The 23,372-nt window shown below is 40.0% G+C and overlaps 1 protein-coding gene and 1 long non-coding RNA gene across 10 annotated transcripts in view; one reads left to right on the forward strand and one right to left on the reverse strand.

The window, feature by feature from the left end:
- Positions 1–10,519: 10,519 nt before the first annotated feature.
- LOC141372688 (uncharacterized) lies at positions 10,520–22,313 on the reverse strand. Its single transcript, XR_012378108.1, has 3 exons — positions 22,186–22,313; positions 12,537–12,600; positions 10,520–11,978 (listed from the first exon to the last, which is right to left on the reverse strand). It is a non-coding gene; the product is annotated as an uncharacterized lncRNA (long non-coding RNA).
- A 569-nt stretch (positions 22,314–22,882) lies between these two features.
- COL8A1 (collagen type VIII alpha 1 chain) overlaps positions 22,883–23,372 on the forward strand; it is a 163,145-nt gene continuing 162,655 nt past the window's right edge. For 2 of the 9 annotated variants that reach the window (XM_073892562.1, XM_073892596.1), the window contains exon 1: positions 22,974–23,037. The gene's annotated coding sequence lies outside the window, so the exon portion shown is untranslated. Of the gene's footprint in view, positions 23,038–23,372 lie in introns of all 9 variants that reach the window. The other 7 variants (XM_025868598.2, XM_073892550.1, XM_073892571.1 and 4 more) reach the window with 5 other exon arrangements.

Raw genomic sequence — 23,372 nt, forward strand, 5'->3', positions numbered from 1 at the left:
AGATTTCATTTATTCTGATGGCTGAGTAATATTCTATTGTGTGTGTGTGTGTGTGTGTGTGTGTGTATACCACACCTTCTTTATCCATTTAATCAAAACATTTGCTTCCAAATTTTTAATCCAAATAATCCATTTACTACTAAACACACGTGTCTCAAGTCTGGTCCAGAGTTCCACTGAAGGAAGCACGTGTGCATGCATGCACGTGCATGCATACAACTTTCACTTAGTGAGACTTCGTGGAATAATTACCATGTGTAGAATAGAAGGACTTAGAGAAGAAACAAGAGAGCAGTCCCTGTTTTAGAAGCCATCTTGCTCAGCCCTCAGTGCACCTGCCTTCATCCAAGTGTCTCATCTTTTGACTTGGACTACATATACCCCAGGTGTTGGGAAGAAAACCTATAAAGAGCAGTTCTTACTTCAAATTTTTCCTCCCAATACCTAATCTACGCTGAAGTTCATTCTTGCTTGTGGTGTGTATGGTCCTACTTTTTCAGATCCTTTGAGTCAAATCCTCAACCTCTTATACAGACTCTTGGCCAGTATTATTAATGCTGTATTTTCTGATACTACCTGGACCCTGAGTCCTTAGGGTCTCTCTATTTAGTGGCCTGGGTTCACTGTCTCTGCAGCCTGCATTTCTCAAGATACCTATTTGCTATCTCTGGACTTCACCAATGGTACCCTTGATACTATCATTGCTAGACCTTTCTGACTTTCCAGCATCTTCTATTCCTGATATTTTAGAAAGAAATTAATGTTGACAAATAAGACATGTGAGCGAGGTCTTAAAAAATATCAGGGTGTAGATGAAAACCCTCTGGGGGATGAGCATGATCAAAAGTCATTCATTAACATTTAGAACTGCTCATAAATTAGCAGACCTACAAAAGTCTGACTTTAAACAATCCAAACATTTTTGTAATATTTTCAACATTTTGCCAGAAAAATTAAAAGGCATTAAAACAAACTTACATAAGGAATTTAGTCTAAAAATTTTTTCCTGGATATATGTCCTGGGGTCAGTATATATTCAGAATGATCTCTTTCATTCTATATAGTCAATTCCAGAATCTCACACCAATGATCCTGGAGCAATGACAGTCTTTTCTTCATTGATTTAGGATTAAAATGGCCCTATGGCTTCCTGTAGACATAAAATAGTAGCAGACATTGATGTATGTTGAAATAATTTTCAATATCAAAAGTTTGATCCCTTGGGGCGCCTGGGTGGCTCAGTCATTAAGCATCTGCCTTCAGCTCAGGCCATGATCCCAGGGTCCTGGGATCGAGTCCCGCATCGGGCTCCCTGCTCAGCAGGAAGCTTGCTTCTCTCTCTCCCACTCCCCCTGCTTGTGTTCCCTCTCTCACTTTCTCTCTGTCAAATAAATAAATAAAAATCTTTTTAAAAAAAGTTTGATCCCTTAATTTTTCAGAAATAATTAAATAGATATTAACTTCTAATATTCCAGCTGAGTATTTAAAAATACTAATTTTTAAATATTGAATACAGTGGAAATTTATTATAACCTGCTTTGTTAAATACTTGTATATCTGAGAACTGAGTGTCAGTTCCCTAAAATATGCCTGTCCTGAGATGACATCACTAATTCTGCATCTACCAGTAATTATATTTAATCAAGTAATTTGAAGTTTTTAAGCCTCAATTCTCTCATGTGTAAAATAGGGTGGTAGTTGTTCAAGTGAATGAAATTTAAAGTCCCTTCCAACTGTGAAGTTATTTGATTATGTAGATTTTATAACACTATTTGTGTATCACCCAAATATTAGTCCTGTCCTTTGGCAAAAATTTTTAAAAAAAATTTTTTTAAATAAGCACAAAATAAAGCCTCATACAACGTCTCAGTGTGCTAAAAGCCTGTAATTCTCATTGACCCTGAAAGGAGTTCTGCAGATGTGGAAGGAAGAACATAAATACTGTGCCTCTGTGAAGTGAAACTGAATGACTGTGACCCAACCAGCTGCACCAAGAATGACTTCACTTGAGCTCTGCTTTGGTGCCTTGCACTCAAACCAGCTGTGCCACAATCTCTGATCCAATTTTATTTGGAACAAGAAAGTGTTAGGAGAGGCAAAAGAGACTATTTACCTGCAGGGGATTAGACATTAAGAGATACCACAACTAACTTGCAAGTCATTGGTGATTAGGAAATTTCTCAGAGACATCTGCTAGGTTTTTCTGTTTTGTTTTATTTTGTTTCAGACCAATATTTAGTTGAATATCAACCATATGCCAGACTCCATAGGAACAGAAGGATAAATGAGGCATACTCGCCTTAAACTCTGTAGGGAGACAAGATATCCACAAATAGATATAGCACAATGCAGTAGGGACTGACCCACAAATAACTGATATGACATTCTCCAAGAACTCCAAATAGGTCCTTGGCTAATCATCATCAAGTCACTGTGATATATATCACATACACATAAACAATATGTATACACACACATTTATTGCAAGTCAAGAAATATGACCATGGTAATTAAATATTTTTAAAACAACAATACTGAGCCGAATAAACTTGGGGAAAATTCAGTGAGGCATGTAATTATAAACCTAATGACCCGTTTTACCTCATTAATAAAAGTGTTGGTATTTGTTGTTCTAGCAGAGATCAGTAAATCTGTTCAAGGTAGACAGACATTTCATACATGTCCCTGTATTCAATGAAATGTTCCTGGGAAACACTAAACTAAAAGCAAAATGGATGACTCCACCCCAACACACTGTTCCTTGGAATTCCTGACAATCCTGTTTAAAAATTGAAGCACTACAATTTCTAATTTTTATTGTCTTTTCATGTAAATAATTTTCAATGGAATCTTTAATATCTAATGGAAATGGCACATTTAGTAGAAAATACAGAATAAACCGGAATGTCAGTAACAGTTTAAACTTCCTTACAAGATTGGCTACATGCATATAACTCCTCTCTCCAAAAATGTGCTCAAATGTCAGTAAAGGAATAAAAAGATGTACATCTTAGAAGAACAAAAATAATGGGAAAGAAAACAACAGAGTATGAGAGAGTTCAACAACTTATTGGAACACTGCTGGACCAAGAGTAACTAACAACTGATAAAGGAGTAGTAACTAAATTAACTACAATCTGAAGTGTTTACAAAGGAGGGCCTGAACTCAGTTTCCTTAGAAGCAGAAAGTGAAATAGGAATTCCTGCACAAATGATTTACTGTTGAGGTACTCTCAGGAGAAACTTATACAGGCTATGAGGGAATCAAGCTAAAGCAGAAGAAAAGGCAAGTCAGCCATGTGATTTTAGAGGAAGTCTAGCCCCACCCTGATCCCACAGAGAGCACTAGAGGATAAAGTGCTATCCCGACTAACATAACATAATAGAGTAAAATTAAATGAAAAACAAGGCTATCCCATCCAGAAAGAAGGAGGCTGGGCTGTTATACCCCTGCATAGTTACTGCATGGCCATGGGGCTGCCCCAGGCAGAGAGAGAAAAGTGCCATCTCCCTCAGTCTAGGACCATCGTGCAAAGAACTACGTGTAGGTGTGAGCCATTAGCACCAGAATCTGCAGCAGCAGGAGGCTGGCATACACTCCTAGTAAGAGGGATCTGAGCAGGGTGCCACCAGCATCTCCTACAGTACTCCCCTTGCCCAGCTCAGTCCGCTTGCTTCTCACATTAAGTTGACCCTGTCCCCGCTTCTCTAGGGTTTTGGTTGTACAACTTACAGGAGGAGAGGTAGTGGGATGAGCTATTGTCTCCCTGCTGAAGTTGTTCCCAAAATCATAACTGACATATATCTCCCTCTGCTATTGATATATGCAACAACACAACAACATGGCTGAATCTCAAAATAATTACGCCAAGTGAAAGAAGCCATACAAAAAAACCAAACAGTACAAATGGTATGATTCCTCTTATATAAAACTCTAGAAAATAAAATCTAATTGATAAAAGAAAGATTAAGGGCTGCCTGGGGAGAAGTTATGTGGACAGAAGCAGGAGAAAGTGATTACAAGGGAGCAAGAGGAAACTTTTTGGGGCAATATATATGTTCACCATCTTGATTGTGATGATAGTTTCATGAGTGTACATGTCTAAACTTATCAAATTGTGTACTATAAATATGTGCAGGTGACTGTAGCCGATGATAATTCAACAGAGCTCTCAAAAATATACTCAAAAAAGGAATAATTTTTAAATAAATACAGGAAGTAAGTAACCCATTTTATTCAGATGTCATTAATTAATTCATTCAATAGTTACCATATGACTCCTTTGTGTGAGGTATTGTGCTAGATATTGGGAGCAGAAATATTTCTAGAATATGATACCCCTTTCCTAAGGACTTCACAGATTCCTGAAATCAAATTGTCAAATACAATTTGAGAAAGATAAGCCATGATATTTGTGTCAAAGATGGTAGTTAATGTTCCTTACATTTCCTTTATATCAAAATATTGAATAAATTTAATAAATAATGTTAGCAGTCCCTTTCACATAAAGCCTTCTTTTATTAGTAGCTGTTTCTGTGTGTTAGTCTCACTTTACTAACCATTGCTCCTTGGGTAGCAATAGTATCTTCCCCTTTTAATGCTAGTGTATTAATGTTCCAAAATCATCATTACTTATTGACCATCACTAATAATGCAGCTAACTCTTAATCCATATTTTGACAGTGGATTTTCCAGAAACCCTTCTGCAATTAGGGACATTTCATTGCTTGTTAGCACCTCCATCAGGGGTGTTCAGTAGGAAAGAAGAGGTAAAAAATCCATCCAAAATTCTGCTGAGAATAATAAAATCTTAACATTGGAAGTAATCTCCAAAGTTATCTATTCCAACAATTATCCAGTGCTAGAATCTCCTCTAGCCGGTTCCTGACCTATTCACCCAAACTAGATCCTGCTTGAACATTCTGAATAACAGAGCCAATGCTTAGTTGCTACAATAACAACATTTATGGTGCCCTGGTTTAGCTCTCTTTCATGTTAGCGGTTCAAATAGAAGCTCCAAGGTGATTGGAAATAATATTTAAACTTTGGTTAGGAAATAGTAATATGTATGTTAGTTATTATCATACAATGTTTGAAAGAAGAAAGAAAGAAAGAGGGAGGCAGATGGGAGGGAGGAAGAAGAGAAAAGAAAAGGAAGGAAGGAAGAAAGGGAGAAAAGGAAGGAAGGAGAGAAAAGGAAGGAAGGAGAGAAAAAAAAAGAAAAGAAAAGAGAGGAGGGAGGGAGGGAAGGAGGGAGGAAATGTTAAACTAAAGAATGAGTCCATTAGTGCTATGGGCTGAACTGTATCCCCCTCCAAATTCTTTAGTTGAAGCCCTAATCTTCAATATGACTAAACTTGGAGATAGTGCTTTGGGGTTCAGTGAGTTCATAAGGGAGGGAGCTCCTACTGGGATAGGATTAGTGGTCTTATAAGGAGAGGGAGAAGAAAAAGATCTCTCTCTCTACTATGTGAGGACACTGCAAGGAGGTGGCCATCTGCAAGCCAAGAAGAGGACCCTCACCAGAACCTGACCATGGTCTCAGACTTCCAGCCCCCAAAAATGTTAAGAAAAGAAATTTCTGTTGTCCAAGCCACTCGGTCTATGGTATTTTAGTATTGCAGCTCTAGCTTTTTAATAACAAATTTAATCTTAGGAAGACTTTTTGGAAGTCCATTAAGGCATTAAGTCCATTAAGGCTCAAAATACTCTTATATACCTCAAGCCAATTTAAAAAATGTTAAAGACTCACTTTTGTTCAGACCACTTATTCAGTCTTAACTTGATTTTTTTTTTTTTGGAAAGAAAGCAAAATGAATATGGGAGAGAAAGGAACACGTAAAAGGGGAGATTGGATGCCAGGATCCTGGACAATATCATCTGACATAACTGATGCTCAGTTGCTCTTCTATAAAATGAACATCTGAAATTTTAAGTGACTCCAAAGCGTTCCTCCATTTACAGACTCTCTAAACCTTTCAATCTAAAAGGACCTTATAATATTGGAGGAAAAGGAACAGATTTGTGGTCAGTTTGGCTAAATGTGTAAAGGACTTTCTAATCAGATAAGAGGGAATGATAACTACTTGCTAACAATGAGCATTACAGAATTCTCTGTAAGGAAGATGAATTTTTCCTATTGAGGATTAAAGTGCCCTAAAAGTGAGCCTTATTATTATTTGAAGTTCAAGTGTGAAAAGAAAAATTATACTTGAGGCCTCCAAAATTTTAGTCTGTAATTTCCCCTTCTATCTAAAATGATTCAGAGATCTATATACAAAGACGAAGCTTGATTCCAACACTGGGAGTCAAGAACTGGAGAGCACCCTAATATTAGTTTTCCTAATGAACTCAATAAACATTAATAATTGGAGGTATGTATATTTTGATGTGCAAATATCTCTCTATTTAATACAACAAAATATGCACACTGAAGGAGAAGGATATGCTCATTCAGGGAATTTTAGTGTAGGAAGACACTTCAGATACACTCTTTACTGAAGTCACTTCAGATGGCCTCAGAGACAGTAAGATGCCCCCTTGTTGGAGTATCCACAGTATTTGATTCTCTCCCCTGTAACAGCATCTTGTTACATTATAATATCCATTTAAATATGTCTAGATATTGGGGCGCCTGGGTGGTTAAGCGTTCGACTCTTGATTTCAGCTCAGGTCATGATCGCAGAATTCTGAGATGGAGCCCGACACCGTGCTGGGCATGGAGCCTGCCTAAGATTCTCTCCCTCTCCCTCTGCCCCTCCCCCACCCCTACCCCCCTCTCTCTCTCAAAAAGGAAAAGTAGCACGCAGGTAAGAAACTGGTACCTCACTCAAACCCCACTTCTGTGTCCACTTGGGAATAACCAGAAAAACTAGCAGTATAAAGAAAAACAAAAAATTTAAAACAAGAGGAGATAGTTTAAAAAGAAACTGATTTAGAAACTTCTCTAAAGAAGATATAGAAAAGGCCAATAAACACCTGAAAATATGCTCAGCATCATTAGTCACCAGGGAAATGCAAACAAAACCATAACAAGATACCACTTCATACCCACTAGTATGGTTGTAATCAGAAAGACAAACAATAAGGTCATAAAAAAAGGTAATAAGTGTTGGCAAGAATTTGGAGAAACTGGAACTGTTATGGTAGAAATGTAAAATAGTGCAGCCACTTGGAAAACAGTCCAGCAGTTCCTCAAACAGCGAACAGTATATACTTTGCATTCAGTAGGAGTTCAATGCATAATTGTGGCAATTGAATGAACAAACCTTTTCTTCCCTTTAGAGTTCTCATAATCCTTTGGGGAGAAAAGTTGAGGCCATAGTAAAGTTAACCATTTTACCATTTCAAACAGTTACTATATCACCCAGAAACCCCACTCCTAGGATATATCCAAGAGAAGTGAAAACATATGACTACACAAAACATGTACATCAATGTTTGCAGCAGCATTATTCACAATAGCCAAATAGTGGAAACAATCCAAATGTGTATCAACTGATGAATGGATAAACAAAATGTGGTATATCCATGCAGTGGAAAGGTACTATAACAATAAAAGGTGGTATAAAGTACTGATGCTATGTACATACATGCTACAACATGAATGAACCTTGAAAACATATGCTAAGTGAAAGAATCCAGACACAGAAGACCACAGATTAGAAGACCATGAGTCCATTTTATAAAGTGTCTAGGACAAGCAAGTCCATAGAGAAAGTAGTGAGTGGTTACCAGGGGCTTGGAGAAAGGCAGAATGGCAGGTGACTTCTAATGGTCTTTTGGGAGTGATGAAATGTTATGGAATTAAATGGTTTGCACAATTTTGTTAATATAACAATCACTAAAATATCTCAAAAGCATGAATTTTATGGTATGTAAATTACCTCAATAAAAATGCAAAAAAAAAGAAAGGAAACTACATAAAATGGCCAAACTTATATGAAATAAAGATCTTTATGAAACAATTTTTTTAATGGTGCTATGTAGAACCTGGTACAAAGTTAAATGAAATATTAGTACCTCTTAAGTCTCACAAGAGAAATTGAAGGAACCCAGTGTTTATTTAGAGCCTGGTTATGCCAAGTCCCAAGATAAGTGCATTTTCTATGCTTTCTCATTAATCTTTTGAGCAATATATTACACAATTTACAAATGAGAAAACAAAGTCTCAAAGAGGTTAACGAACTTTCCCAAGATCACACACTAATATAGGGCAGACCTGGGAATCCAGCTCAGATATACCTAATCCCAAAGCACGTATTCTTTCCACTCTAGTACATGCTTCCTTAGATGGTTTCAAATTCTATGAAGTTCCATTTCTTGCAAGTTCCTCCAGAAGTTGTGAAGTAAACTAGAACAAACTTATCTTCAAAGGCCTATTCAAATGCTGGGCAAAATTGATAAGCTCAATGCACTCCTTTATTTGTCCTACCTGCCTTCTTGATCATCTCCTTCTTGATTGCCTAAGCTGGGAAGAGCAGTTTACCACAAAGCCCCTGCCTATACCTGTATCCCTGCAGGATGTCTAGTTCATCATTATGGTTCCCAAGCCTTTGACTATACTTTGCATTCAGTAGGAGTTCAATGCATAATTGTGGCAATTGAATGAACAAAACTTTTCCTCCCTTTAGAGTTCTCATAATCCTTCGGGGAGAAAAGTTGAGGCCATAGTAAAGTAAACCATTTTACCATTTCATGACCAGATGCACCCCAACAAACTTTCTTTGCAGGAACACGTAACTATGAACAGACTTGATAGATGGGAAGCTGTTCCCCAGTCCTTCTCATAGAGGGCTATAGACTGATAGCCATGACCATTGTCCACATAACTGTTTGGGTTATACCCTTTAGCCCCGTCTGGTGGGACCAGTTCTGGAGAACAGGTTGAAAGTTAAAGGAACAGATATTACTTGTGGGTTGAACATAATTCCTGATCTCCTACACACCTCTCGGCAACTGCTCAGATGGTAGCTGCTCCCTCAGGCACAGGAGGAACTGTAGAACAGAGACCCAACTGACCCACATGGACATTTCATTAACCACTGAAATGTTGAGGTTTTTTGTTTCTACAGCATGAACTAGCTCATCCTGACTGATTCAAGTCTCTGAAGTCAAGATTATGTGTGAGAAGAGTGAGCAGTGCAATTTAACTAGAACACCCTTGACCACGACGAACTGGAGAAGAGAGGGTCAGAAAGATAGCTTGGGGTCAGATAACACAAAGCCTTGAAACTCAGACTAGTGTAGAAGGTTTATTGAAGGAGGAAATTACTATGAGAGGGAAGAATAATTACAAGAAGGGTTGAAGAGATACCTGAGGAGAGAAAGCGGCCACTAGGCAGGAGATGCTAAAAATCAATCTGAGAAGTACAAAAGCCCACGCTGGGAACGGAGCTGCATTAATTGTCTATTGCTACCATGTCAAGTTACCACAAATGTAGTGCCTTACAACCACACAAGCTTATTACCTTACAGCTCTATAAATTAGAAGTATGACCTGGATCTCACTGTTTAAAATCGAGGTATCAGCAGGTCTTCATCCCTTTCTAGAGGCTCTACGGGATAATCCCTTTCCTCACCTTTCTTAGCTTCTAGCCATCATTTACATCGCTTGCTACTGTCTTCCAAGTCAGCAAGGTAGCATCTCTCTGACCTTTCTTCTTTTGTTTCCATCTTTTTCTCTTAACACAGCTAGGAAAGGTTCTCTGTTTTGGAAGGCTCGTGTAATTAGATTGGGCCCACTCAGATAATCCAAGATAACCCCATCCCAATGTCCTTAATGACATCTGCAGAGTCTCTTGAGACAATGGGTCTGGGGATTAGGACATGGCCATCTTTAGGAAGCCATTATTCCACCTACTCTAGTAACCAATTATAAAGAGTGAGGAAGAGTCAAGGAATCAAGAAACAAGAGTATGGTACTGTATTTTAATGTACTCTGAGCTACAGCAGGCCAGCCCACTGTTCTGAGGCCCCAAAGCAGCAAGTTCAATGGTTGGAACGAGAAGTAATCAGGCCTGTACTTTGTGAGTGATAGGGAATGTGTGGGGCAGACAGCTGTGTCTATGACGCCCTGAGATTAATCCTTGGCATGCACAACACATAGGTTCAATAAATACAGGCTGAGTGAATGGATGTGTGGAAGAAATGTTGACTAAATAAACAGGACTTGACAGTAGTCTGGATACAGAAGGCACCAGAAAGAGAAGAATAAAAATATTTGACAGTCAGTGAAGCAGCTAGGAGAGGTACAAGGCTAGACTCTAAAGAAAACATGGGAGAGAATTACATGGAATTTCTTTCCAGCTGTGCTCTGAAAATTTTATTGTTTTTCAGAATTTAATTTCTTTTACATAGCTGAAGGAGCAGATATGCTGGCAAAGAGATGTAAGCTAGAGAACTGTAAGAAATCATATTAACTATATGTTTAGAAAAGGGTTATTGGACACATGTTTTCCAGGAAACCAAAACTAGACATAATATTTGTGATAAAGAATTGGGGAAACTTCTAATTAGAAGAGTGGGATCATTTTTAAAGGAGATTTTATCTTTAAAGAGATCCAAAGAGATAGGACCATGTTTTAATTATGAAACAATGTTTCTGAATGCCTGTGCCTTAGAGCTCTCCAGTGGGGGTATTCTGCATCTGGGTCTATTGACTCAGTAACATGTAGTGAAAACTGAAAACTATAATACATTGCAACCCTGTGGGCAACACCTGATTAGATTTCTTTCTGGCTTTTGCACAGTGGTGGCAATGGCTGTAATCCAAAACATAAACAAAAACTCACATGGAAGCAACAAACACATTTTTTTAAATTATATTATTCCCCAATCCAAAGAACTTTTTGTCTAAGGCTTTGTCTGTGGTTTATTTATATTACTGAGTAACTCCACCCAGTGAACATAAAGCACAGATGACTCCAAAAAGGCAGCATTTACATAGTCTAATGATTCCCATGTATGGATGATAAATGTACACACCAAGAAGTTTGGCAATTCCTTTTGGGAAATTGACTTAATAAGATGGTGACAAGTGAAGTGTGTGCACGGTCAGTCCCATGATAACCCAGACATTTCTATTCTCATCTCAGGAAAAGCAAGCTTTTCATTCTCTATTACCAACGTGTTTTAAAGCAACATGTAAATAATGGGCAAACTGCCACAAGTTAGATTGGCTAAAAACAGTCACATGGTATAAATAGAAACCAGAGCTATAACCATTGCTAATGCAATATGATAGTTGATGAGAATGACACAGTCTTAAACCCCTTGTTTCTCGAAACAGTCTAGAGAACTGACACACTGATTAAACAAGAACCAGAAAGAATCAATTTAGCCTGTCACTTGAATTATGAGTTCTTCCAGACATCCACATTCGTTATCCTACTAAGGTAAATTGTCTCTGGTTAAACGTTAACCTTATGCTGGTTTTCCCCACCACTCAATACATTCTTGTTTACTGGGCATCTGGGTATGACCGTGCTGCTCACTTAGGAGCACTACCTACATAGGAGATAAAATAAGATTTGCATTTCCTATTGGGTCTTTCTATGACTTTATCAATATCTAATGGGATTTGCCTAATTGGGGATGTTATAAAGATGAATCGAGAAGAACTGACCCCCTACTGTGGAATAGTTAACAAGCACATGCAAGTATACATACATATAATATACAAACACAAGAGTATTTATCTGGGGTTTACCACCAATCTATCAAACCTCTAATAAGGATACCTAGAGTCATACCCTAAACACACCCTTGGTTTTCCTCTCTTCTGTTTCCAACACTATGTCGCTTTTACTCCAAGCAAAACTTGGTACATTGAGATTTCATCTTTTCATCGTTGGTGCACAACGCCCTGATTTCCGTCTTGTTTCTTGCTTGGTGCTTGTGTCATTTTTATTCATCGATCCATCCTTTTCCATAAATATTTCTTGAAAATGACTCTGTGTCCAGGCACTGTGGCAGGCTGGAAATGTATTGGAGAACAAGACACAGATGTCTGACTCTCAACTTTCCCTCACAGATCAAGTCTTAGCCTGATTCTCCCAGCTATGACCCTCCCCGTCTCAGAATAGTTCAATACGCCAAGAGGACCCCATGGCCCACTGCCCTGGCACTGATCATCAGGCAAGCATCCCAACCAAGCTGTCCCTGCCCCTCCAAAGGTGGCATAGAAGACATCTGTACAATGGCAGGGCCTCTGCCCTAGATTGGCACTGCAGCATCCCACACTGGACTGTCTCTTTTTGGTGTCCAGGAAGATGCTACAAAGCATCTACAATTTCTCAAAGGTCAATGTCGAAACTATGTTAAAGAACTCCACTGCATTTACTTATTTTTTTTTTACATTGGTTACTTTTTAATTTCTGCTCTTACTAGCCTTGTATAAATCTGTGCCATCCTGGGGTATCAGGAAATGGCTCTCTTGGGCACTACTCACTCCCTTTACACAATACCAGTGTCTTCTGCTTCAAGGGAAGGGGTAGGTACATGGAAGAAATGGATTAGGTGTAGAAAGGAATACTTTTCTAGATGAATACTGTCTAGAAGACTCACAAGCCCTTTCCTCTCTGTCTCTCCAAACGTCCCTTCAAGGGAAAACCAAAAACAGAAACAAAAAACACTGGTTATTAAATTAAGTCTACAGGCTCAGATAATTGCTGTTTAACTTTTGCTTGCCCACAACATGTTTACACCCACCCGGAGAAAGTAGCCTCATGTTAGTATCAAATGAAAAAAAATCATACACAGTAATGGAAATTTAGTGCAAACTACACACATCCAAAATACAGGAATTTCCAAATACAAATTGGGGACAGAGGGAAGTTTTTTAAACCATCCAATGAGTTGTCTATGTTAAGAATTTCTAACAAATCTGCACAAAATTCTCTGCTATAAATAAAATGCTTTGACCAAATTTCCAACCTTTTCTCCAATTTTCTCCCAATTATATTACAGTCTAATATTGAGTCAGTCTGCTTTACACAGGCAAATAGATTTGGCACATTGACATGGAGTCAAACTATCTGAAGTCTATCTCCCTCCACATGGGACAGTATCTGAAATTATGTGGATATCACCCCACATAGTAGAAAACTTTCCTCTGGGCAAAGTGTTTAAAGGGAACAAAATGTTTGCAAAATAAAAGCAGAGAAAAACTCTAGCCTTTACAATTCCAAGGATTTGCTAGCCATGCACCTGTGTTCTCTTTACCCCTGCCCAACTCAATAATTTCCTGACACACTAAGGCAGCAACTACGGAATAATGTATCTCTTTTCTCATCTACTGAGTTGCCCTACATTAATCACAGCTAATGAAAATGAAATGACATAATATATGCGGAAATACTTTGAAAAGCCTCAAGTGCTATCCATACTTAAGAGGGAGTGGTGATAGTGGTGGTCCTAGAGGTGGGGATGTGGCAATTTCTTTGACAGTGTTTCCCAATTTAGGGCATACAAAGAAGATAATTGTGTGAAAAGACCCTTAGAGAGACAGCTCAGTGTGGGGTTGGTTCGGTAACCAAATAATCCTAGAATTAACACTATGTATAATGTCTGCCTTTCAGAACTTGAAAAAGCACATTAGCCATTGAAGGCTTGGAATAGCCCTGCAATGAGGAAAGTTGCCTAATTTTAATAATCCAAAATTTCTGAAACATAAATCCTTTGGACATATTTTTTTCTACATAACATCTATTAATATTCCTAGGCACTAGGGGTGCTGGGTGGCTCCACCAGTTAAGCATCTGACTCTTGGTTTCAGCTCAGGTAGTGGTCTCAGAGTCCTGGGATCAAGCCCTGTGGTGGTTGGGCTCCGTGCTCAGTGAGGAGACTGCTTAAGAATTCTCTCCCTCTCCCTCTGCCCCTCCCCGTGCTGGTGAGCTCTCTCCCTCCCTCTCTCTCTCCCTCAAATAAATAAAATAAATCTTAAAAAAAAATATTCCTAGGCACTAGACTCCCACAGAGTGTTACTATTATTATTATTATTATTATTTATAAGGAACAGAGAATTAGATTCTCACTTCACTGAATAGGCCAACTTCTTCCCCTCATGAGACCCCAAATTCTTGCCTATACTAACAACATGATAGGTGGAATTCCTAATTTATGAGTTAAACTAGTGCTACTGACATTGCCTTCAAAAATTAAGACCCAGATTGGGACCTAAAAGGGTTGTCCCAAATACCCAAAATTTATCATTTTTATGCATATGCCTATATATACTTTTGTCATAAAGAGGAATATTCAGATGAAAATATATTCATGGATTTTAAAGATGGTCGTCTTCATAGTCTCAAAATGGAAATTAACCAACAAAAGCTTACTAGGGCAATTAGCCCTATGCTAGTATTTTGAACAAGTTTCCTGCTTTCAAAGAGCTCACAGTCTTTTTGACTTCTCAATTTGAGCAACTTATAATATAGAAGGCAGAAGTTAGCACAAGATAACACAAATTAAAATAGCAAATAATATTCATTTGTGTTGATACAAACGTGTTATTCTCAGAAATGTCCAGTAAGAAAACCTCTCGGTCTAGTCACTTAAAGTGGGGAATGGGGGACGCCTGGGTGGCTCAGTTGGTTAAGCGACTGCCTTCGGGTCAGGTCATGATCCTGGAGTCCCGGGATCGAGTCCCGCATCGGGCTCCCTGCTCAGCGGGGAGCCTACTTCTCCCTCTGACCTTCCCTCCTCTCCTGCTCTCTCTCTCATTCTCTCTCTCAAATAAATAAATAAAATATTTTTTTTAAAAAGTGGGGAATGGGGAAGCCCATCTGATCCTGAACAATGGACTTCCTATTCCCACGTGGCCAGATGCGATCCCAGTATCCACCTGAAACTCTCTGATAATAAGTCTAGCACAGGAAGTCTAATAAAAATGAAGGTTCCAGAAAGGATGTAAAATATACACAAGATAAAATTAAATTGAAAACTAAGAGAATGAAGAATTAGAACATGGAAGAAATGAGGATGGGAAAAATAAGATGAGACCAAAACAGAGTGGCACAGACTCCTTCTCTAAAGTCCAATGGAAACAAAGCTGTAAGTAACAGTTTATAAGAGTTTCAAGGGATCTAGCCACTTTTTGCACAGAAATTTAAGTCTCACTTCTTAACAGGTCATTTCTGTTCCCACTACCTTCCATAGTAACCTAAGGCCCATTTAACTACGTGTCAAGAGCTGTGATGCTTTTAAGGTTTCTTGCAAATAGACTTAACTACTTCCTTATGCATCGAGTAAAACTCCAAGATTGTGACTTTCCTTCTAGGAAAACAAGTGGGCTACCAGAGATGAAGAGATCTGGTATTGGCACACTGAGTGTACTTACAAAACCATATGGCGGCTCTAAGCTGAGGTGAGAAGGGCTAACCATTAATTGTCCACATTGAAGATATAAATCCATGAATAATGTAGTAGCCAAGGTATGTAGGACTCTAAATTGTCCCCTTTGTTGTCAGGGAGGTTCTATAAGGACATCTTATAGGATATTTCCCTTAAAAGGAAATAGATGAGGATGAGACACCATGAGATGGTATCTAGCCATCATGGAGGGTCCAAAAATAAGTGGCCACAGTTCTTAAGTGCATTCAGCATTAGCGGCAGCCTATTGTTCATTCACTCAGTCAATCAAAAGCCTTAGAGTGTGATGGTGTATACCAGAAGAGTACATTTGGGCCCTTTTTATTTCAAAGCAATATTAAAACACATCTGCTCAAATAACCCTTGTACTTCCACTGACTTACCAGGCAGGAAGACTCAGTTTGCAGAACAACATGCAGACTGACCCCCCTGATTCTCAACCAAAAAATATAAAGCGTATCATTGTATTTTCACCCTAACAAGTAAGGAGCAAGCTTTTCTTTTCTGTGTGTTTCTTGATTCCATCTTCTGACTTACACTTTGCATTCTGAGTTACCATCTCAAAGCTCCCCCTAATGAGCAAAGACCTCCTCTGAGCTCCTGTCATAGAGCCCAGTACTTATCTTGCCCATAGAATTTGCCATGCTGAATAAAAATGATCTATTTCTCTCCATCTCCCCGACAAGACTGTTTAAATTCCTTGAAAGTGGGAACGAAGCCATGTTGGTCTTTGGGACTTCAGCTTCTACAATGCTGCCAGAAATATACCAGCAGCTCTAGATGTTTGTTGTTGTTGTTGTTGTTTAGTTTTTTTGTATTGTATTGTTTTGTTGAGCTAAATGGGGTGTAAGGGGTTAGGAATAAAGAAAGTAGGAGAGGAGTTAATAATTTACTTTTTTTTAAGTTCCACAATCCACAAACCTATATTGACACACCCATTCTATGCTAGGCCTCGTGTCAGGAAAAGGAGTTAAACCTTCAAGGAGAAAGCAGTGAAGTTAAGGAGGGAAGAGGTGAGCATATGTATGAAACACTAGATAGTGAAAAATGTCATAAGAGAAGTACTGACTTTCCTGGGAGCTTCAGAAAAAGGATCAGAAAACATTTCCTGAAGAAGGTAGTATTGAAGTAATAAAGGATGTGAGCATGTGTCCATGGGTGGTTCTGGCAACAGGAGCTCCAAGCACCATCACGTGGAAGATGAAGAGTCAAGGGCACAGACGTGAAAAGTAAATCGTCTCCCCTGACAGAAGCACAGGGTATGTGAATGGAGTTGGAAATGAAGATGGCTTGAATCATGGAAGGGGGCGGCGGGGGGAGGGAATTTGAATGCCAGAATACAAATTCAGATTTTTTTACAAATCGAATAATGTGCTGCCATTAAAGGTGCCTGAACGAAGGTATGACATAATTATTGCTGGGTTTAGGGTGATTGCTCTCAAGGCAACATGCAAGGTGATTTGGGGACAGGACATAGTAGTCTAAGGTGAGGGCACTTAGATCTCTCATCTCAGATAAACATTTTTGCCTGTCAAACTGGAGTTCTTCATGAAAATCTTAAGTTGTGGGGGCGCCTGGGTGGCTCAGTTGGTTAAGCGACTGCCTTCGGCTCGGGTCATGATCCTGGAGTCCCGGGATCGAGTCCCACATCGGGCTCCCTGCTCAGCAGGGAGTCTGCTTCTCCCTCTGACCCTCTTCCCTCTCATGCTCTCTACCTCTCGTTCTCTCTCTAATAAATAAATAAAATCTTTAAAAAAAAAAAAAGAAAATCTTAAGTTGTGTAAGATGTAACTCTTGAGCAGGAAATAAGGGATTTATTATAATTGAACATGAGGTAAATATTAACAAGAACCTAAGAGGGCAAACCACAATCAGAAAGAATGGAGGATAGAAGACAAGGCAGAGTTAGGAATTATTTGGCAAGGGAATTCTAGTATCAGGACAATTCCCAGACAGTAGATAGGGTCTAGGGTGCCATGAAATAAGGGTGAAGTGTATTTTACTAGCACCCTGGAAGGCCTTTGCTTTTCCACTCCTGAGTAAGAAATAATCCCTGGACTGTATCTCCCCCTCTTCATTGCCCTGGCCCCATGAGAGAATTCCTACAATGAAATTTTTTAAGGTATAAAAAAAGAACAGAGTGACTCTAGTTGTCACTGGTTATGGGGAAGGTGAGAGCCAGAAAAAGGCTCACAGATCCTAGTAAAAATCAAATCATTTGGGAAACTAAAGGAGCTATAACAATTTAAACTATATTGAAAAGGGCAACCAAGATTTTCCCCCTTAAAGAAATAAAGAGATGAGACACTGGGGAGAGGGGGGGAATTTCCAGGAAAGTGGGAGACCTGTAGAGAGCTCCTTAGGAAATCAAATCAATTAATTTGGAGATTAGGTAAATCTGGCACAATGGATAGAATTTTCAGAAACCAGGGATAGGTGTGGTGTGGTCCCATTTCCATCGGGCAAAATGATAATTACTACTTGATTCAGAGAAAGAGAGTTAAAAGGCTTCCAGGTTTCAAGGCTGACAGCTAACACAGGAGACTTCTGCCAGGCCCTACGACTCAGAGCAGCAGTGCTTACCATTACAGGCTAGCTAACTGGCGATGGTACACCCCACTTTGGGATTCTGAGCCTGGAATACAGGCAAGGCTTGATATTGGGGTGTAATCCCCTTGTAGCAAACACTGGATTCATGCATTATGAGCTCTTACTCCCACACCTAAACCTACGCATGTGCATCATTGAATGTTGGGTTGACTTCATGGGGAAGAGTAAGAGGATCATCTACTGGACTGGCACAGCGTAGGCATCTGAAGGGTGGCAAGAAGTTTAGAGAATGTCTGGTTAAGTTTTCTTATTTTGCATACGGTCACTAAATCCAAAAATGATAAAACATCAGCCCCAAGTTTTCACGGGTAGTTGGTGGCCGAGCTGGAACTAAACCCCAGATTTCCTGACTTTCTGTCCACTGCTCTTTACAAAGCCAGTGGGAGCTGTGAGGCGGTCGTCTGTAGGATCACCGGAGTCAGCTCTCTACCATCTGGACCAACAGGAAAACAGTGACTCACAGAATCCAGCATTCCTTTGGAATGCAGGAGAGGTGTGCCTTTCTTCTATGCTCTGAGCCTTTTCAATTTCTGTAAATAAAACCCTATTTTAAATGTCCTGGAGTGCTGGCAATTGTGAGTACCTCGCAGACCAAGATCATATGCGGTGATACTTAGAACAAGCTTAGGCTGACTGACTGATGGATCATTTGATAGATGGAGAGAAAATGTCTGTACATCAAACTTCAAATCGTCAGTGATTTTTGCTTAGACTAAAAGCCATGTTCATTTGCATTTTGAAGCACTTAGGAGTGGCAGGTAAAATGAGAGGCTGAAATCTGCCAAGGGTAACACATGTAAAATCATTGCAAGTTAGCTGTTTAAAAGCGTACGTGTGAAGGTAGAGTTGTTAACGCCAGGTTCCGCTGTTCTCTAATCCAGGAACCCTTGAGAACTCATGATCTCATTCGTCAGACCTACTATCTGGGAGTGGATACCTTCTGAGAACCATAAAGCTGCCACAGGTAAATGACACACAGAGCAGACACCACCCTTCACATTAATCACGTCTGTCATCCTGGCCATACTCTGGGAGAGTCCTGCCTTTCTCTCTCCTTACAACCACACAGGGCACTGATAGAAACAGTCACCACTCTGTCTGCCACCTCACACAGGCCTCCAAGTCCACAGGACAAACACACTCCGATTTCTCTAAGTACCCTAATGGCCCTAGACATAACACGTGCATTCATCTGCAAAGCTACTATAGAGACACTATTCAAAGAAAAGCAAAATCTTAATAGACTCCTCATTGCCTACAGTGCACTGTTCAGACTACTGAGGTGACATATAAGGCCTCCAGCAGGCTGATCCCACCTCTCCTTTCCTGTTCCTTCACCTCATTATTCTGCTACATGGACCCTTCCCTTTTAATCACGCTGGCCAATTCACTATCCCCCCAAATATTCCTGTGCCTTCCTCAGCTGAACACATCCTGTTCCTTGCCCTACTGTTCAGCACCCATGTATCTAAATGCTACTTTCCATGGCTCAGTTCATTGCCAACTTCTCCTCTTTGCTACCCAACTAACAAAATTTCATGCTTCTTTTCCTCCATGAGGACAGATCTACATTCTTGTTTTCTTCTGCTTTGAATACCCTACACTATCTGGTATCCATTCTTAATAAATATGTGTTAATTGATTAATTCCAAATAAGCAAAAAAAAGGGAGGGTCCATATTTAAAGCTCTTTAAAATAAGGTAATAATCTGGAGCTGTTGTTATATTATGCACACAATGGAAACCTCAGAGCATCTAGTATGTTGTCATTGGATTCCTTTCTTTCCACAGAAGACCAAACTAGGTCATTTCAAACCTCAGTCACCTTCGGAGAGATTCTAGGAGGGCATGCTAAGAACCAGCAAAAGAATCACATTCCTGGATTCCTTACTTGTTGTCCAGATCTGCTACTGAATCAGATTTAGGCAAGTATGAACTGGAGAAATGAACTAATCATTAGCACCATCCAAACAAAATGAAAGGAGCTCTTTTGTTATGTTGGCTGGATATTCAGGTTTAAAAGGAGGGAGTGAAGGAAGAAAAAGGAGACGAAAAGTACAGCCATCAATTGCCTTCCCTTTGAATGTACTTTTCTTGCCTTTTCTGTTTCTATTTTTTTTACAACTGTGTGATGGAACTGGAATGTTTGAAAGGCATAAAATTAGGATTGAAAAGATGATTTACTGTAATCTAATGAGGATATTTCCTGACATGCTTACCAAATGTTTCTCTAACTGGGTCTTGTCTAGTTTGTCCAGAATACATTTCTTTGCTAAATTAAAAAGTGCCAGAAGTGGTACCCTGCCTCCAAAATGACATCTGACTTCAGGGGTCATAGCCAGAATAGTCAATGCAGTGTTATTTCTAGGTCTAGTAACAAGGGTTTTTCATTTCATAGACTTAATTTCATGGGTTTGGCCACATCCTTAAAAGACAAACATACTATTCACAAAGAGGAAAACTGAGTTATGGAAGATGAGAAAAGGGTAAAACCAAATAGCAAATAGGCAAGAAAGTTAATGTGAACATTCTAGCTTCCTAAGCATTAATTCTTTTTTTATTCATTAAACTAATAAATAGTGACTATTTTCTACGTGTCAGTGCTCAACAGTGTCATTTATTCAATTATATCATAAATATCCATTGAGTACTTATTTTCTGCTAGCTAGTTAACCACTAGATATAACTTCTTTGCAGCCTAAAAGTTACTGAATATAATGCAAATGGGGGATAGACATGAAAAATTAAAAATATTAAAACAAAGAAGCAATTTCCAAAAAATCATACCATCTGGAATAATTTTCCAATGTCAAATTTGTCTATGATAAATTTTAAATTTTAAAATTTTCATCTGGTATATCACTAATCTTCCCTCAAACCCCAGGCACATGGGGTTCTACTTTGTTGATTTCCACATGTATCCAATTGAGAAAAAGCTTAGTTACAAAGGAAGCGATGGAAGCTTTGGGCTCCAGAGGGCAGAAGGGAATATGGTTATGTAAAAAACTAAGTCCAGTGTAAACTTCCCGCACGTGGCAACTAGTATTATTGTTACCCAATGCCACCATTGGGCATTTTCTTAATGGATTTCTTTAAATCCTTTTTTATAGTTGTGACCTTCTTTAGACCAGTGGTTCTTATAGGGAGGAGAGAATTTTGCCCCCCTCCCCCAGGGACATTTGGCTAAGTGTAGAGACGTTCTCAGTTTCACCACTTAGAGGAGGGAGGATGATACTGGCATCAGGTGTGTAGAGACCAGAGAGGCTGTTCAACATTATGCAGTGCACAGAAGTCCCCACAACATAGAATTATCCAGCCCAAGACATCATAGTACCCAGTTTGAGAAACCCTGCTCTTGTCCATCATTTTTCCTTCTCTTGGAGCATGGTAACCCTCAAAGACATCAGGATCTAACCTGAGACCGAGCTAGGTGTTTTATATGACAGCCTGGTGCACAGAGTTCATAAGCTTTGAAAGCTCAGTAGCTGAGACTCCCCATCTTGTAAGTTTGAGCTAGTTGCTTAACCCCTTTAAGGGTCCCTTCTTAAAAAAAAAAAAAAAATCTATACAACACTTACCTCATAAGGATGTGGTGAACACTGAATCAGGTTTTCTATCTATCTATCTCTCATCTATCATCTATCTATCATCTATCATCTATCATCTATCTATCATCTATTTATCATCTATCTATCATCTATCATCCGTCTATCAATATATTTACGTAAAGACCTATTGAGTAAAAGTCCCCTTATTCTTCTCAGTCCACTTACCCTACCCCACCCCTCTCTTTCCCCTCTCAATACCCCCCATCCCCAAGGCTCAGGTTCTCCCTTTTAAAATGTTTTAATTCCTTTGGTGGCAGAAATCAAGCTTGGGCTGGGAAGTGAGTCACCACTCAGCAGCCAAAGGAGCTTGTTTTTCTTTCTCTGAATGTATTTCTTAAGAATTTCAGCCTGATTCTTCAGCTGTTTGTTGGTCGAATCCTCTCTTAATGTTTAAGACACACAGAGAGTGAGCTATAGCCCTAAGACGTTTTCCAATTGTTAGGAATGAAAGTTTTTTTCAATACCGAAAATAACCAGAGGGCAAGTCCTGAAATCCGGTTACATAAGCAGATGTTGGGGCACCGAGGTTGGTTTTGAGGTTCCTTTCTCCACGAGCCAATCTCAGCTGATCCTCCCCAACCTTTGCTGGATTTACCTTAATGCTGCAGAAGTCTCCAGAGGGGCCTCTGGATGCTGCATGCTACCGGCAGCAAAGGGAGACCTTTCTTGTCAAATAAGCACTGCCGGGAGTGAGGAGTTGGCGGGTTTTACCGGCGGGCGGCGGGACAGACAGGGGCTGCGGGCGCAGGCGGCACCGGCTTCGTGCCGCGCGCTCGGCTCTGCGCCCTCGGCTCCGCGCCGCTGCCGGGCGGGCGGCAGCCACCACTTGGACTGTGCTCCTCGGACGCCCAGCTGCCCCTCCTTGGCCTCGCTTAGGAACCCTTCCGTTTTCCTGAACCCTTATTTAGTTTTTCAAATTCACAGAAAACACCTTTAGTCGTAACAGTCACCCACAACTCCCCTCTTAAAAAAAAAAAAAAGTCATACAAAAACAAAATAATCCAATCCCCCCTTCCTCCCAGACCTTGCGTGTTTGTCTCTCTGTGTCTCCTGTTCATTTTCTCCCCAACCCTTTCTCCCCCCTCTGTGCTCTACATCCCTTTCTCTAGTGCTCTTCGTTCCCTCTTTTTTTCTTTTTCTTTCTCTTTCTCCCTCCCTCTCCCGTTTCCATTCCTTCCACCACTTCTACACCCCTCTCCCGCCCCGTCTCTCCTCCCTCTTTCGGGCTCCTGCTCTGCCCTCTCCGCCCCTCCCCGGAGCAGAGTGTCCAGCTTCTCCCGGGGCTGCCCGCCCGCCGCTCCTTGCCTGCCCACCTACTACGAGGAGCAGCTCCTCCCACCTGCCCATAAAAGCCAAGTGCATGTTACCAGCAGCCGATCAGAGCACTTTCCCGGTCCTCTCCTGTGGGAGCCCCCTGAGCCTTTCTCCTGGATCTTACGTGCTCAAGGTAAGATAAAAGATAACACTTATGCAGGCATCTGACCTACTAGGGGTTGCTGCGGGGGTGGGAAATAAGTCTCCTCTGGTCAACACGCTTACTGTTTGGTTCGAGCTGACTCTTACGGATGCCAGATCAGCGGCTCCTTTAACTAGCAACTGGTTTGAAAACAAACTTCTGTTTGAACGGTAATATAAAAGTTCATTTTGGGCAGAAATAGCAGCATAAATACTGCAAAAACCTTCTCTCTTTTTGAATCACTTTTCCCCCTTTGCCGACTGTTGCTGAAGCTAAAATGTATCTGTGTGGGTGTTTTACTGACATTTTTCATTGTAAATATTTCG

Source organism: Callorhinus ursinus, unplaced genomic scaffold (genome assembly GCF_003265705.2).
Source record: "Callorhinus ursinus isolate GAN/ISIS: 27379988/994484 unplaced genomic scaffold, GSC_fseal_2.0 scaffold1, whole genome shotgun sequence".
NCBI classification, from domain to species: Eukaryota; Metazoa; Chordata; class Mammalia; order Carnivora; family Otariidae; genus Callorhinus; species Callorhinus ursinus.